The sequence below is a fragment of the Moschus berezovskii genome, chromosome 19, assembly GCF_049115385.1.
Source record: "Moschus berezovskii isolate FMDL1 chromosome 19, NW_MosBer_1.0, whole genome shotgun sequence".
Taxonomy (NCBI): domain Eukaryota; kingdom Metazoa; phylum Chordata; class Mammalia; order Artiodactyla; family Moschidae; genus Moschus; species Moschus berezovskii.
In genome coordinates, this window is record NC_142478.1 from 41,122,213 (window position 1) to 41,138,896 (window position 16,684).

General features: G+C 36.9%; 1 pseudogene; it reads right to left on the minus strand.

Moving 5' to 3' along the window:
* Positions 1 to 1,601: 1,601 nt before the first annotated feature.
* On the minus strand, positions 1,602 to 3,327 carry LOC129542414 (serine/threonine-protein phosphatase PP1-gamma catalytic subunit pseudogene; annotated as a pseudogene).
* Between the last annotated feature and the right edge of the window lie 13,357 nt (positions 3,328 to 16,684).

The window sequence follows — 16,684 nt, forward strand, 5'->3', positions numbered from 1 at the left end:
ATATATGATATTTATTTGTTTCAAGCTCTCTGTCTCCCAATGAAGATCATGGCTAAATTTTCACTGACTTTTTCATCTAATATCTTTGTGCTTCTTAAAAACCCTGTACATTTAACAATAATAAAAATAATAATTTTAATGATCCCTCAAATTTCCATGTCACTCAAATATCAGTAAAATATTTTCAACACTAGAAACATATGTGAAACCTTTGTGCTATGCACTATCTGCCTGTGCTGTTATGATAAGTGCCATGTGTTTTAAAAAACAAAAGCAAGACATGAATAGAAATAATAGAATTTCCATACTAAGCTAATATCTGAATAACATATTTACAAATTTGTTGTTGTTTAGTCCCTAAGTCATGTCTGACTCTTTGTGATCCTATGGACTGTAGTCTGCCAGGCTCTTCTGTCCATGGGATTTTCCAGGCAAGAATACCAGAGTGGGTTGCCACGTCCATCTCTAGGTTATCTTCTGACCCAAACATCAGACCTGGGTCTCCTGCATTGGCAGGTGGATTCTTTACTGCTGAGTCACCAGGGAAGCCTATACACAAATAGTTTATAGCTATTAAGAAAAATGAACCACAAGGAGATCAAACCAGTCAACCCTAAAGGAAATCAATCCTGAATATTCATTGGAAGGACTGATGGTGAAGCTGAAGCTCCAAAATATACTTTGGCCACCTAATATGAAATGCTGACTCATTAGAGAAGACCCTGATGCTGGGAAAGATTGAAGGCGGGAGGAGAAGGGGATGACAGAGGATGAGATGGTTGGATGGCATCACAGGCTCAATGGACATTGGACATGAGTTTGAGCAAGCTCCAGGAGTTGGTGATGGACAGGGAAGCCTGGCGTGCTGCAGTCCACGGGGTCGCAAAGAGTGAGACACGACTGAGTGACTGAATTAAACTGAATCAAGAAATACTCCCAACTTATTTTACTTAGTATGATAGTTTTTAGATCCATCCATGTTGCTGTAAATGGCATGATTTTGTTCATTTTTATGACTGAGCAATATTCCACTGTAAATATGTACAATATCCTCTTTATGTTTTTTTTTTTTTAACAAGTTCATCGTTTAATAAGTCTGAATTAATTTTCACCACATGGTATTATACACGGTCATCTGTTGAAACAGATTTCTTTTTAACAGATCTTAGTTTAAAAAAGTCATAGATACTGTGAGTTCTGTATAAACTGGTGGGTAGTAAGTTAGTTGCTTTGTTTTGACTTATAAGCCTCAACTTCATCGCAGAATAAAGAATGTAGGCCAAAGAATGCATAATCAGTCACTAGTATAGAACAGTATTGTTTCTATAATTTGAAGCTTTCTGAATGGACGGGTTCAGGCCTGATGTAAGTGTAAAAAGATTACTTAATGAATAGACTATATGGAAATTGTACAAAATGTAATTAACTTTAATCATTAATAGCTTAAACTGCACTACGTTACTAACTGCTATTCAAACTCAAAAATCTGTTTTTGAATCCCCATACAGGTGACAGGTGTACATAACCATGCCACCTTGTACTTACTAAGGGGAGTGTCAATACATATTTCAACAGAAACTTTGGCTTCAGGAAGAGTCACACACATTTAAAATAATGGCTTTAATCGTCATTTTAAGTATACCATAGGGGAGAGTGTGCTTTAATTAAATATACATACCAGTGATGCTGGCAAAGTTGAAAGTTACTCCTAATGTTGATAGCTATAAAAACTAGTTTGTACATGAAAAGACAATGAAAGAAAGAAAAAGCAATCCCTTTGAAACAAAATAGTTCACAGTGGTTTGTATCCAGTAGTATGCATTTGATGACAATAACATGTACAGATTGAGCACCCTAGGGCTCTCTTTATATCCTAAAGAAAATGAGCATTTACATTATTCATGGGCTGTACTGAATTAAAAAAAGATCAGATGTACACTCACCCCTTAGACAGGGGACACTGTCCTGAGTGTACAGCTTTAACACCATCATTAATGTTGTTTGTAAAATGAACAGGGAAAACAAAACATTTTTCCTTGGGAGTGGATAATCTTTCATTTGCTGTTATAACCAGCAAATACCATTAAGTCAAAAATGGAAGGGGGAGCCCCACAAACACTATTTGAGCAAGCTGACCAATACACATTACAGTTTTAAAAATGAAGGTTATGTACTATATGTTACAAGTCCCAACTAGGCAGTATCAAAATGATATCTATTTCTTTGCTTGCTTTGTGATCATACCCCTTGGAGGTGTGACGGGTCTTGTGGCATTCGGCTTCTTTTTCTCTGCAGGCTTTAAAATCTGAAAAGAACACATTAGTGTTTCATCCACACTCATCATGGCACCTGCATTGTCAAACTCTCCACAATAATTGGGTCCAGAAAACCAACTGCCTCTTTGCAAAAAATTCATATCCATCTTCAACCACCTGATGGGCTCTACATATAAGATCCAAATCATGCTTATGGAGAAATTTTGCAACCACTTCTGCACCAAATGTGAAGGACACTCCTCTGTCATTTTCACCCCAGCCTAAGACATCTTTATTGGGGTCAGACCACAAAAGATCACAAAGAAGACCTTGATCTGGTACATCAGTTGGTCGCATAATTCGCCGAATCTGCTCCATAGATTGAAGATCTGGTGATAAACCTCCATGACAGCAGAACATTTTCTCATCTACGATGGCTGCTATCGGTAAACAGTTAAAGCAGTCTGTGAAAGTTTTCCATAGTTTAATGTTATATCTTCTTTTACATTCATCATAAAATTTATAAATTCTATTGATGCTGGCACATTCGTGGTTTCCTCTGAGAAGAAAAAAATTCTTGGGATATTTGATTTTGTAAGCCAACAAGAGGCAGATAGTCTCCAGTGATTGTTTTCCTCTGTCCACATAGTCCCCAAGAAACAGGTAATTGCTTTCTGGTGGGAAACCACCATACTCAAAAAGTCAAAGCAAATCATAGTATTGTCTATGGATATCACCACATATCTTGAGTGGTGCTTCAAGTTCTAGCAGGATAGGCTGACTGAGAAAGATCTCTTGGGACTTTAAGCACAGTCCTCTGATTTCATTCTCCTGTAGCTGGACATTCTTACCAGGCTTGGACCCTCTCACTTCCAGCAGCCGTTGGATGATGCTGTCGATGTTGAGTTTATCTATATCCGCCATCGCCTTCCCACCGCCGACCTTCCCACAGTGGCGCCACTGCCGGCTCGCGCCCGGGATTCACACCTCCTTTCCCACTCCACCAGCACAGAGATGGTGGTGGCGGCGGTGGCAGAAGCCGTGGTGGGTCCCCCCCAACCGCCCCGCTCCCTGCTTCCTCATTCTCTCCCCACTGGAACCACTTCTCTTTATGTTTTCATCTATCAATGGACATTTATGTTGCTTCCAAGTCTCCGTTATTGTTAAGAATATTGCAAAATCACTGATAGGAGGAATCATAAAAAATGATACAGTTTAACTTGTTTTCAAAATAGAAATTGACACATAGATACAGAAAACAAGCTTATGCTTACAAAAAGGAAGGGGTAAATTAGAAGTTCAGGATTAACTGATACATAGTATTATATATAAAATATAATATCAACAAAGCTTGTTGTATAGCATAGGGAACTCTGTTCAATATTTTGTGATAATCTTTAAGAGAAAAAATTACATTTACAGTGTTGTGTTTGTTTCAGGTGTATAGCAAAGTGATACAGTCATATATATATATATATATATATATGAATTAACAAAAGCAGTTCCCATCTTTTGATGGGGTGCTCATGGTTTATAACATAAATGGCATTATTTTGAGAGAGGGATAACTTAGGTATGGCATTGGGTCTTTTTTACTTTTTGCAGCCTGAGCCAGTTGTAAAATAATGTAGCTTTTTACAACTGTGTATTCTATAGTATTTTTTCATTTGGTGAAATTTTAACTGTTAATGTTTTTGGTATTGTGCTTTGTACCATTTATTAAATGAAAATATAAAAAAGGGGGAAAAATTAAAAAATAAATATATGTGTATGTAAATTTGAGCAAAATTTTCTTACTTTACAGGGGGTTGTCTTTTTCACCCCTGCTTGATGGTACACAATCATATTTGGGGACCAGCTTTCCAATTGGATACATAGCTAAATTTTGATATTACTTATATTGTGTTCTTTTGGAACATGTCACTTTGTAACCTACTTGATATATTAACATGTTTATAGAAATGATTTATATATACCATTAGCTTCTCTGCCGACAAAGTTTTCTCCAAGGTAAAATTTGACCAACTCAAGCTACCTTTAAGTATATTTAGATTCATGTATTATTTAAGCTATTAAACATATTAGATCATCCTTTGTTCTTTATAAAAACATCCGTATTTTTCTCAAAAAAATGGTCATTCAGTCTTCATTTGCACCACTTTTTTTCTCTCCTTATAAATAATAGAAAAAGCTTTAGACTTTGTTCTTTGCAATTTAACACATATAGTTTCTTACTTGGAAACATTAACTATTTTTTAAAAATAAAATATACACCCTTATCAGTTCAGTTCAGTTCAGTCGCTCAGTCGTGTCCGACTCTCCGCGACCCCATGAATCACAGCACGCCAGGCCTCCCTGTTCATCACCAACTCCCGGATGGCTCCATTATTTAGAGCCATATTCTTGAATGCCATTCCATTTGCTTTATTTTTATTTCATAATGCCTTGAGTTATAGACAAGACAGAGAAAATTAAGAAAGAAATGAGTAGCTTGAAAAAAAATTAATTTCAATAATGTAGTAAAGCAGAAAATAGAATGCAATGAGTTGGGAATTACAAAGTAATTGATGGATAGATGGGAGAATGTGAAAAATGACATTTTAAGTGGTTTTACAATGAACTAGGAGAATCAGATATTTTCAGAGTGTAGCAAAGTAAAAGAAGTGGTTTTGAACTCTGATAAGCACAAATAATTGAAGCAGATGTTGTTTTAGGTAAAGTATAAGTACCAAGTACTAGGAAGGTGAAAAGAGTAATATCTTTAAAAGCTGTAGTCATAGACTTGAATGTCTAGTTAGAGATCCTTGAAACAGTAATTTAAAGGATAAACAGTCTATATAAAGTTTAATTCAACAAAAGACAGGCAAAGATTGTTACTGTTAAATGTGTTTCATTGCTGGGAGGCGAGAATTAATAAAAGGGTACATAAAGGAGATATTTCTCAAAAAGGTAGTAGAGGGTTATTTAGACAGCATAATCCATAGTGCACATAAAAACACACCAAAGTTGGCGAACTATTTTGGCTCTTTTCTAATGTTCTATTTCATGCTGTTACTACTTATTAATGTTAAGTTTTTGAAAAGGTTTTTATAAATCTGTGAAAAAAGAACTCAGATGCACATATAAAACAAATGAATGACATGTTTCTTATAGCTGCCCTTACCTTACTAAGCATATTCTTTTCAAAGTGTTAAAAAAGTGTAGCATTTCAATATGCTCATATTTTCAGAGTTTTCTTATCTCTGTTTCAAATTTTAATTATGAAAATGAGAATTAGCTTTAAAACTAACTGAAATAGCAACGTAGTCTAATGAAAAGAACATTGAGTGTAATATTAACGGTGTGCTTTCAACACTAGGAATTCTATATATACTAAATTTCAGTTTCCTTGAATATAAATAGACAAATAATATATAACAAATATATAGGATTTAAGTCAACTAGTATGTTAATATATGTAAAGATGTGCTTTAAAATCTGAGCTGGGAAATTTTATTATGTTTGAAATAAATAAAAATAATTTTGATAATGTTGAAAATAAAAATAGAATTCTCCATTATCTAGCTTAATATTTTATTTACATTATTATTACTTTCAAATTATAAATTCAGTTATAATCCTCAAAACTCCTGAATAGTTGAGACATCACATGTCTCCTAGTAACCATGTATTTTCAATATTGTACTTTTAATAGTAAGGCTTGAGAATGTTCATCTTTAGAGCATTCTTGGTCTTCTTTTTCCCCCTTTTTAATCAGTTCAGTTCAGTCGCTCAATCGTGTCCGACTCTTTGCGTCCCCATGAATCACAGCACACCAGGCCTCCCTGTCCATCACCATCTCCCGGAGTTCACTCAAACTCATGTCCATCAAGTCGGTAATGCCATCTAGCCATCTCATTCTCTGTCGTCCCCGTCTCTTCCTGCCCCCAATCCCTCCCAGCATCAGAGTCTTTTCCAGTGAGTCAACTCGTCGCATGAGGTGGCCAAAGTATTGGAGTTTCAGCTTCAACATCAGTCCTTCCAATGAACACCCAGGATTGATCTCCTTTAGAATGGACTGGTTGGATCTCCTTGCAGTCCAAGGGACTCTCAAGAGTCTTCTCCAGCACCACAGGTCAAAAGCATCAATTCTTCGGTGCTCAGCTTTCTTCACAGTCCAAGTCTCACATCCATACATGACCACTGGAAAAACCATAGCCTTGACTAGATGGACCTTGGTTGGCAAAGTAATGTCTCTGCTTTTTAATATGCTATCTAGGTTGGTCATAACTTTCCTTCCAAGGGGTAAGCGTCTTTTAATTTCATGGCTGCAATCAGCATCTGCAGTGATTTTGGAGCCCCCAAAAATAAAGTCTGACACTGTTTCCACTGTTTCTCCATCTAGTTCCCATGAAGTCATGGGATCAGATTTCATGATCTTAGTTTTCTGAATATTGAGCTTTAAGCCAACTTTTTTACTCTCCTCTTTCACTTCCATCAAGAGGCTTTTCAGTTCCTCTTCACTTTCTGCCATAAGGGTGGTGTCATCTGCATATCTGAGGTTATTGATATTTCTCCCAGCAATCTTGAATCCAGCTTGTGCTTCTTCCAGCCCAGCGTTCCTCATGATGTACTCTGCATATAAGTTAAATAAGCAGGGTGACAATATATAGCCTTGACGTACTCCTTTTCCTATTTGGAACCAGTCTGTTGTTCCATGTCCATGTCCTTTTTAATAGTTATTCCTAAATGGCTATTTATAGAATGGCTACCATAATCTAAGTACTTTGATAAACTCAGTAGAATGTTGAAAGTTTTAGTCTCTATTTTTAGAAACTTTTAACAAATCAGGTCTTTATGATTTGTAATGATGAGTTAGAAGTGAAGGGTATGGCTTCTAGGGACAATTATCATAACCACAAATATTTTTAAAATTTCCCCCATTATGAAAGTTGTCAGCCATGATGAGTCATTTATCAGTAAAATTAAATCTTGAAGTTGAGGTAAGTATGAAAAATGGTTGAACAATCTGAGAAACAGTACTTGAAATGAAAATATTTTTTAATTTGTCACTGTGTGTGTATATATGTTTTTGTTTCTGTCTATAAAACAGCAGAAAATACTGTTTAATACACAGATTCCGTTCCCTTCCTTCCGTTCCGTCGCTCAGTCATGTCCGACTCTTTGCGACCCCATGGACTGTAGCCTAACCAGGCTTCTCTGTCCATGGGATTCTCCAGGCAAGAATACTGGAGTGGGTTACCGTTTCCTTCTCCAGGGGATCTTCCCGACCCAGGGATCGAGCCCCAGTCTCCCGCATTGGAGGCAGACGTATTAACCTCTGAGCCACCAGGGAAATGCCAAATTAGGAAGGAGAGAGGAAATAAGTAGATAGGAAATGAAATACATGTATAGCATGGAGTTTATGAGCTTAAAGAAAGGAAGGGATTGTTATGTACACTTGGTAATTTGACAATATGATTAATATATAATATCCCTTAATATTCCTTGTAATTTTAATTGTCTTGAAGTATACTGTTTGATACAAATATTGATACTCTGATTGTTTTGTTTTGTTTTACTGTCTACATGATGTGCATTTTTACATTTTGTTTCATTTTTAGTTTATCTAGAACTTGATACTTAAAACCTTTCCCTAAGGAACTAGGTTTTTCTTTTAAACATTCAGCTTGAGAGTCTCTACCTCTTAACAGTTACATTTAGCTACCTATATTTGTCACTATAATTGACATTAGAAATACCATCTTCTTAGTTTTTCTTTTCTCACCCCCTACACATTTTGTTTTTTTAATGTTAGCTCTACTAATGGCTTAATATTTAACCCTATTTATTTTGAATTGCTTGCTCTAGGTTTTGCAATATATCTCTGTAGTATAAAACAGTCTTATCAAAGAAATATTATTTCACTTAATTAGAATAGAAAACATTGGACTAACAATTTCTCCCCACATCCTCACACATGCTTTAACCTCCAAGTTACATTCCTAAAATATTTATTTTTACTATTTTGTTTAAGACAGTGTATTGCCTTTAAAAATATCAGAAATAAAACAGTTCATATGTATTCTCTTCCATTTTCAGCACTCTTATTTTGAAGATCCAATTATAATATATTCATCTATTATAGTTTTCCTTCTGACTTAAAATTAAGACCTTCTGTCTTATTTTTTTCCCCTGCAGGTGTGCTGGCAATAGATTTTTCTAGTTTTTGTGCTCTTAAAAAATACACATTTATTACTGTGATTTTTAAAAGATACTTTAGAGTATTGTGTAAGTCTGGGTTCACAATTTGTACTTTCAGTATGTGAAAGAAGACCCTCCATTGTTGTCTGGATTTGGAAACATCATGCAAAAAGTCTGTTGTATTCTTAGATCTGTTTCTCTATACACATTTATTTTTCATTATTTTTTCCCTTATATTTGGTTTTTAACAAATGAAGACTATTGGCCCTAATGATTTGACCATAATGCATTCTTTTAAAATTATATTCTTTGCTTGGTGTTCTCTGAGACTTTTCTGTGTGTTGCTGTCCTGCATTAAATGTGGCACCTTACTGAGCATTTTTTTCAAGTAATTTTTCTACACCTCTTTGCCTTTCTTCTCTATTTTTTAAATTAATTTTTAATAGAGTATAGTTGCTTTACAATGATGTGTTAGTTTCTACTGTACAGCAAAGTGAATCAACTATACATATGCACGCATTCCTTCTTTTTAAGATTTCTTTCCCATTTAGGTCATCACAGAGCATTGAATAGAGTTCCCTATGCTATACAGTAGGTTCTCATTAGTTACCTATTTTATGTTGTTGTTGTTGTTTAGTTGCTAAGTCATGTCTGACTCATGGTGATTCCATGGGGCACCGTGCCAGGCTCCCCTGTGCTTCAATATTTCCCAGAGTTTGCCCATATCCATGTCCATTAAGTTGATGATGCTATATAACCATCTGATCCTCTGTTGCCCCCTTCTCCTTTTGCCTTCAATATTTCCCAGAATCAGGGTCTTTTCCAATGAGTTGGCCCTTTGCATCAGGTGGTCAAATTAATGGAGCTTCAACTTCAGCACCAGACTTCCAATGAATATTCAGGGTGGATTTCCTTTAGGACTGATTGTTTTGCTCTCCTTACTGTTCTAGGAACTCTCAAGAGTCTTCTTCAGCACAACAATTCGAAAATATCAATTCTTTTCACATCTGCAGATGGCTGCTAGAAAAGTCAGCTTTGATACATAGTATCAGTAGCCTTTCTTTTATATTTGGCATAATGTGTGTGATATTGTCACACAGTTCTTGGATATTTTGTTTTCACCTGCACATTCTTTTGTATCTTAGTCTTTATGTTCCGTAATTATCATTGGCCTATGAAACTCTATTGATTAATTTTTTTTATTTTCTCTGAAGATTTTGGTAAACTTTTAAGCCTGTTGATAAATCATTTGAAGGAATATTTTATGTGTGCCATGCAATGTAAATATACTTTATGTAACAGATTATGTATACTATAGCATTCATATTTAACACTTTTTAATATTTTCAATGGGGCTTTCCAGGTGACACCAGTGGTAATAGTGACAGAATAGACAGAATTTCCTATCTGTCTATACCTGTTTCCAAGTTTTTCACCAGATTCTCTTATATCTTAATCATACCTGCATAGATAAGTATTTCTCATATATCTCAGACTCAGATCATCTCTGCTGCTACCTTGTGATTCATGTAGGATCTGAAGTTTCAAAGGGCTTTTTCCTATGCTTCGTGCACTGGTCCCTTTCCAAGAAGCACACTGTTTCTTATATTTATAATCTCTGAATTCGTCTTTTCAGCTCAGTCTCAGGAAATCTCAGTGTGCCTGGGCTGGGAGTGGGCCTTTTGAGTTTTCCCCCACATCCTTCAGAACCCTGGGGTGCTAAATTTTCCTCATGTCTATAGAGTTCTTTTGTGGGGTTGAGGGTCCTGCCCCCCCACCTGCTCCCTCATGATCACAGATTTCTGATTTGTGTCAGTACAGGATCTTTAGTCTAATGGGTGTTCCTTGCCTCCGGCAATCTTCTCCAAGGGAATCTTTGAAGGAATGGACAATCTGCCTTGTCCCTCCCCTCGTGGTAAGTGTCTTGATTGCTTGTCATTTGCTCTAAGACTTGCTGGTGTGAACTTGAAAAATATTCACAACCTAAAATTTGAGAGTTATGCTTTATTCGGTGGGAATTTTTATGAATTCAAGCCCAAGAGATAGTATCTCAAGTAACCCCAAGAGAACTGCTCTGAGGAGGTGAGAAGGGAGCCGGGATACATAAGGGTTTTGCAACAAAGGGAAGTAGTTTGAACATCAAAAGATTATTGTTAACTAAATAAAACCAGATATGTCAAGTTAAGGAGTTTAGCACTTTCCTCTATACAGGAAGATGTAAGAGTCTGAGCTCACTGAAAGCATTCCTTTGATGTGCACCTCAGCTATCTGGGGCTGGTATCCTGTATTTTCACATCTTGAGTTTCCTCAGGGCTCAACAACTCACATTGAATGGTTACAATTTCTGATGACTGTGACATCTTTTGCTTACTGATATGGCAGAAAATATTCCATTTCTCATGATGGGTCAGTTCAGTTCAGTTCAGTTCAGTTCAATCGCTCAGTCGTGTCCGAATCTTTGCGACCCCATGAATCACAGCACACTAGGCCTCCCTGTCCATCACCAACTCCCAGAGTTCAAACTCATGTCCATCGAGTCGATGATGCCATCCAGCTATCTCATTCTCTGTTGTCCCCGTCTCCTCCCACCCCCAATCCTTCCCAGCATCAGAGTCTTTTCCAGTGAGTCAACTCATCGCATGAGGTGGCCAAAGTATTGGAGTTTCAGCTTCAGCATCAGTCCTTCCAATGAACAACCAGGATTGATCTCCTTTAGAATGGACTGGTTGGATCTCCTTGCAATCTAAGGGACTCTCAAAAGTCTTCTCCAGCAACACAGTTCAAAAGCATCAATTCTTCAGCAATCAGCTTTCTTCACAGTCCAACTCTCACATCCATACATGACCACGGGAAAATCCATAGCCTTGACTAGAAGGACCTTTGTTGGCAAAGTAATGTCTCTGCGTTTTATTTGTTTTTTTTTTTATTTATTTTTTATTGGAGGCTAATTATTTTACAATATTATATTGGTTGGTTTTGCCATACATTGACATGAATCCGCCCTGGGTGTACATGACTTCCCCCTCCTAAACCCCCCTCCCGCCTCCCTCCTCCCTTTATCCTTCCTCTGGGTCATCCCCGCATACCAGCCCCGAGCATCCTGTAACATGCATCGACCCTGAACAGGTGATTAGTTTCACATATGACAACATACATGTTTCAATGCCATTCTCCCAAATCATCCCACCCTCACCCTCACCCACAGAGTCCCAAAGACTCTTCTATACATCTGTGTCTCTTTTGCTGTCTCGTTGGTCATAACTTTCCATCCAAGGAGTAAGCATCTTTTATTTCATGGCTACAATCAGCATCTGCAGTGATTTTGGAGCCCAAAAATGTAAAGTCTGACACTGTTTCCACTGTTTTCCCATCTATTTCCCATGAAGTGATGGGACCAGATGCCATGATCTTAGTTTTCTGAATGTTGAGCTTCAAGCCAACCTTTTCACTCTCCTCTTTCACTTTCATCAAGAGGCTTTGGAGTTCCTCTTCACTTTCTGCCATAAGGGTGGTGTCATCTGCATATCTGAGGTTATTGATATTTCTCCCAGCAATCTTGATTCCAGCTTGTGCTTCTTCCAGCCCAGCGTTCCTCATGATGTACTCTGTGTATATGTTAAATAAGCAAGGTGACAATATACAGCCTTGCCATACACCTTTTCCTATTTAGAACCAGTCTGTTGTTCCATGTACAGTTCTGACTGTTGCTTCCTGACCTGCATACAGGTTTCTCAAGAGGCAGGTCAGGTGGTCTGGTATTACCATCTCTTTCAGAATGTTCCACAGTTTATTGTGATCCACACAGTCAAAGGCTTTGGCATAGTCAATGAAGCGGAAATAGATGTTTTTCTGGAACTCTCTTGCTTTCTCCATGATCCAACAGAGGTTAGCAATTTGATCTCTGATGCCTCTGCCTTTTCTAAAACCTGCTTGAACATCTGGGATTTCATGGTTCACATATTGCTGAAGCCTGGCTTGGAGAATTTTGAGCATGACTTTACTAGCATGTGAGATGAGTGCAATTGTGCGGTAGTTTGAGCATTCTTTGGCATTGCCTTTCTTTGGGATTGGAATGAAGACTGACCTTTTCCAGTCCTGTGGCCACTGCTGAGTTTTCCAAATTTGTTGGCATACTGAGTTCAGCACTTTCACAGCATCATCTTTCAAGATTTGAAATAGCTCAACTGGAATTTCATCACATCCACTAGCTTTGTTCGTAGTGATGCTTTCTAAGGCCCACTTGACTTCACATTCCAAGATGTCTGTCTCTAGGTCAGTGATCACGTTATCGTGACTATCTTGGTCATGAAGATCTTTTTTGTACAGTTCTTCTGTGTATTCTTGCCACCTCTTCTTAATATCTTCTGCTTCTCTTAGTTCCATATCATTTCTGTCCTTTATCGAGTCCATCTTTGCATGAAATGTTCCCTTGGAATCTCTAATTTTCTTGAAGAGATCTCTTGTTTTTCCTATTCTGTTGTTTTTCTCTATTTCTTTGCATTGATCACTGAGGAAGGCTTTCCTGTCTCTCCTTGCTATTCTTTGGAACTCTGCATTCAGATGCTTATATCTTTCCTTTTCTTCTTTGCTTTTCACTTCTCTTCTTTTCACAGCTATTTGTAAGTCCTCCTCAGACAGCCATTTTGCTTTTTTGCATTTCTTTTCCATGGGGATGGTCTTGGTCCTTGTCTCCTGTACAATATCACGAAACTCTGTCCAGAGTTCATCAGGCACTCTATCTATCAGATTTAGTCCCTTAAATCTATTTCTCACTTCCACTGTATAATCATAAGGGATTTGATTTAGGTCATATCTGAATGGTCTAGTGGTTTTCCCTACTTTCTTCAATTTCAGTCTGAATTTGGCAATAAGGAGTTCATGATCTGAGCCACAGTCAGCTCCTGGCCTTGTTTTTGCTAACTGTATACAGCTTCTCCATCTTTGTCTGCAAAGAATATAATCAATCTGATTTTGGTGTTGACCATCTGGTGATGTCCATGTGTAGAGTCTTCTCTTGTGTTGTTGGAAGAGGGTGTTTGCTATGACCAGTGCATTCTCTTGACAAAACTCTGTTGGCCTTTGCCCTGCTTCATTCCATGCTCCAAGGACAAATTTGCCTGTTACTCCAGGTGTTTCTTGCCTTCCTACTTTTGCATTCCAGTCCCCTATAATGAAAAGGACATCTTTTTGGGCGTCAGTTCTGAAAGGTCTTGTAGGTCTTCACAGAACCATTCAACTTCGGCTTCTTCAGCGTTACTGGTTGGGGCATGGGCCTGGATTACTGTAATATTGAATGGTTTGCCTTGGAAACAAACAGAAATCATTTTGTCCTTTTAAAGATTTCATCCAAGTACTGCATTTCGGACTCTTTTGTTGACCATGATGGCTACTCCACTTCTTCTAAGGGATTCCTGCCCACAGTAGTAGATATAATGGTCATCTGAGTTAAATTCACCCATTCCAGTCCATTTTAGTTCACTGATTCCTAGAATGTCTATGTTCACTCTTGCCATCTCCTGTTTGACCACTTCCAATTTGCCTTGATTCATGGACTTAACATTCCAGGTTCCTATGCAATATTGTTCTTTACAGCATCGGACCTTGCTTCTATCACCAGTCACATCCATAACTGGGTATTGGTTTTGCTTTGGCTCCATCCCTTCATTCCTTCTAGAGTTATTTCTCCACTGATCTCCAGTAGCATACTGGGCACCTACCGACCTGGGGAATTCCTCATTCAGTATCCTATCATTTTGCCCTTTGATACTGTTCATGGGGTTCTCAAGGCAAGTATACTGAAGCTATTTGCCATTTCCTTCTCCAGTGGGGTCTTTTATTCCCCTCCTCCAAGAGCAGATGGCTTTTGCTTTTAACCCTCTCTCCGCAGACCTGAGACTTTGTCAGGGATCCAGAATAGGAATATTTCTTGCTGCTCAAAAAGTACTTATGGCTTCACCATTCTTCCCCATAGAATATGGGGAGCAGACAGTTTTGTGGCATTGTACCATAAGGCTGGGCTGGCCTAGGTCTCCTGAACTTTTCTTTACCTTAGAATTCAGGTCAAGTCCTGTGGAAATAGTTTCTGAGTGAAAGAGGATCCCATGTGTATCTGTGATTCTGCTGTTCCATCCTGTCACTGTCATCCACACTTGGGTTGTAACAATATGTGCAACTTGTCTTCTTTGCTTTCATGGCAAAACGTGGTACCACACTCATGGAAGTAAAATGATTCATTGTCCCAGGAAAACTGGGAGGAGCTTGTCCTACTGTGGAATTTAGTTAGAACAGTTTCTATAAGATTACCCTTTCTTACTCTCAGTTGACTGAAGTTCCTCTTGATCCTCAAAGTTGGCACATGGCACATTGAACAGAATTCAAGAGTTTGATGCTGTATAACTTTCACAGTTCCTAAATTAAGCCTAATATTTCACCTAATACTCAAGAGAATAAAAATATTTTCTTATGTTTAAACTATGTTGGATTCCAGAGAGGAATTATTGGTATATAAGTCTTTTTGGTGACAACTTCCAGAGAGATTGTTCAAGGGTAATTTGACTGAAATACTTGCATAACCTGCTGACTTTATCATGTGACCCTTATACAAATGACAAATACACTGTATAACTTTACGATTGTGTAGTGTATTAACCTGCATTTTTTGTAAGTCTGACTTAAACAAAATCCAGAATTATATTCACATAGGTTCACATAACAAGGATTTTTCCCTAAGTGAAACATTGAAAATGAAACAAAAATTCAAGACTTACTTAGTAATTTACTTTTTCTCTGACCTTGAAGAGGTAATTTAATTCCAATTTTCTTTTCGTGTAAATATTAGGGTGCTCCATCTCTCTTTAAGAAATCATGTCAATTATGTAGGCAATGGGTTAGATCCTTCCAGGTGTATAAATGACTCCCTGAGTGTAAATTACTTTGTACTAACTGCATTAAGCCACCAGTGCCTGAAATTCAGTGAATTACTGCTCTACTGCACTAAATGCTCCCCTAATGACTTGAAAGAGTCAATGTACTTGCAGAAATATTCAGCTCTAATGTTATGGATTTTGTAGTGCTCCTTGCAAAACTTTAAGAGAGGCTCATTACCTATATGTGGCATGTTTTCTCACTACTAGTCAAAAAACAAACCTGACAGGAAGCTTGAAAACTAATTAGGCTTTTTAATACACCCACTGCTTTTAATTTATGAGATGTACTTTAAAGGGAATTAAAAAAAGATGCAAGTTAAGAATACTATTTAAATTCATCATGCTAAGCAGAATTCCTAAAGCATAAAGCAAAGGGTGTCCCAAAACACTTGCTAGTATAATACCTGTCAAAATATTCACTAATTAGTAAACTCTAAGAACAGTTCATAGTGAGTAAATGTAGTTTTCCATATTTTCAAATTGAGTACATTTCCAAGGCTTGAAACATTACTCTGTGTTCTCACTGAATAGCATTTTCCTGAGACTTTTATTTGTACTGAAATGTGTTACAATTTTTGATAAGTATTTCTATATAACTAGCTATTCAATAGTATTTTTTATTTTATTATAACAGTGTGTTGGTGTTATAATATCCACGCTAAATCAATTTTCAGAAATGTTGATGTAATTTGTAACTTCAATGTAATTTATTGTATTCTTTATCAGAGTTACAACTGCAATAACATAGCAGCAATTTTTTAAAAATGCCCACACATTTTAAATTTCTTGAATATACTATTTTGCCTTCAGTTTCTCCTACTTGATATATAAGAGCACCAGAGATTGTTTTCTTAACTCATTTTCCTCTTTGTGTGTTTTTTTTTTATTTTTGTGACATCATCTTCACCTCTGATCAATTACTTTGCAAGGCAAAATATCTCTTCCATAGTCCTATAAATATAAAAAAATACATTTGTATAGATATCCTTTTCATAATCAAATGATAAAAATAAAAATAAATCTTGACAGCCAAGTCAGTTTGAGCTCTGAGCATATCTCTTGGATGTCTGTCTTCCAGTTATATTTTACTTTTCCAAATGTAATCTGTTCTATAATCTAAGTAAAATATTTTCACGAGAAAATATGTTATTTGAGATTTCTTGTTTCAAAGAAATTCAATAGATGTTTCTGACTCCCTTTGAAAAAAAAACAACTGTAAAAGATGTATGGAAGGAATGATCATGACACACAAGAAATGGCGGAGAAAACTGAAAAGAAAATCCACAAAACACTTAAAAGTATAAAGACTTGCTTTTATGT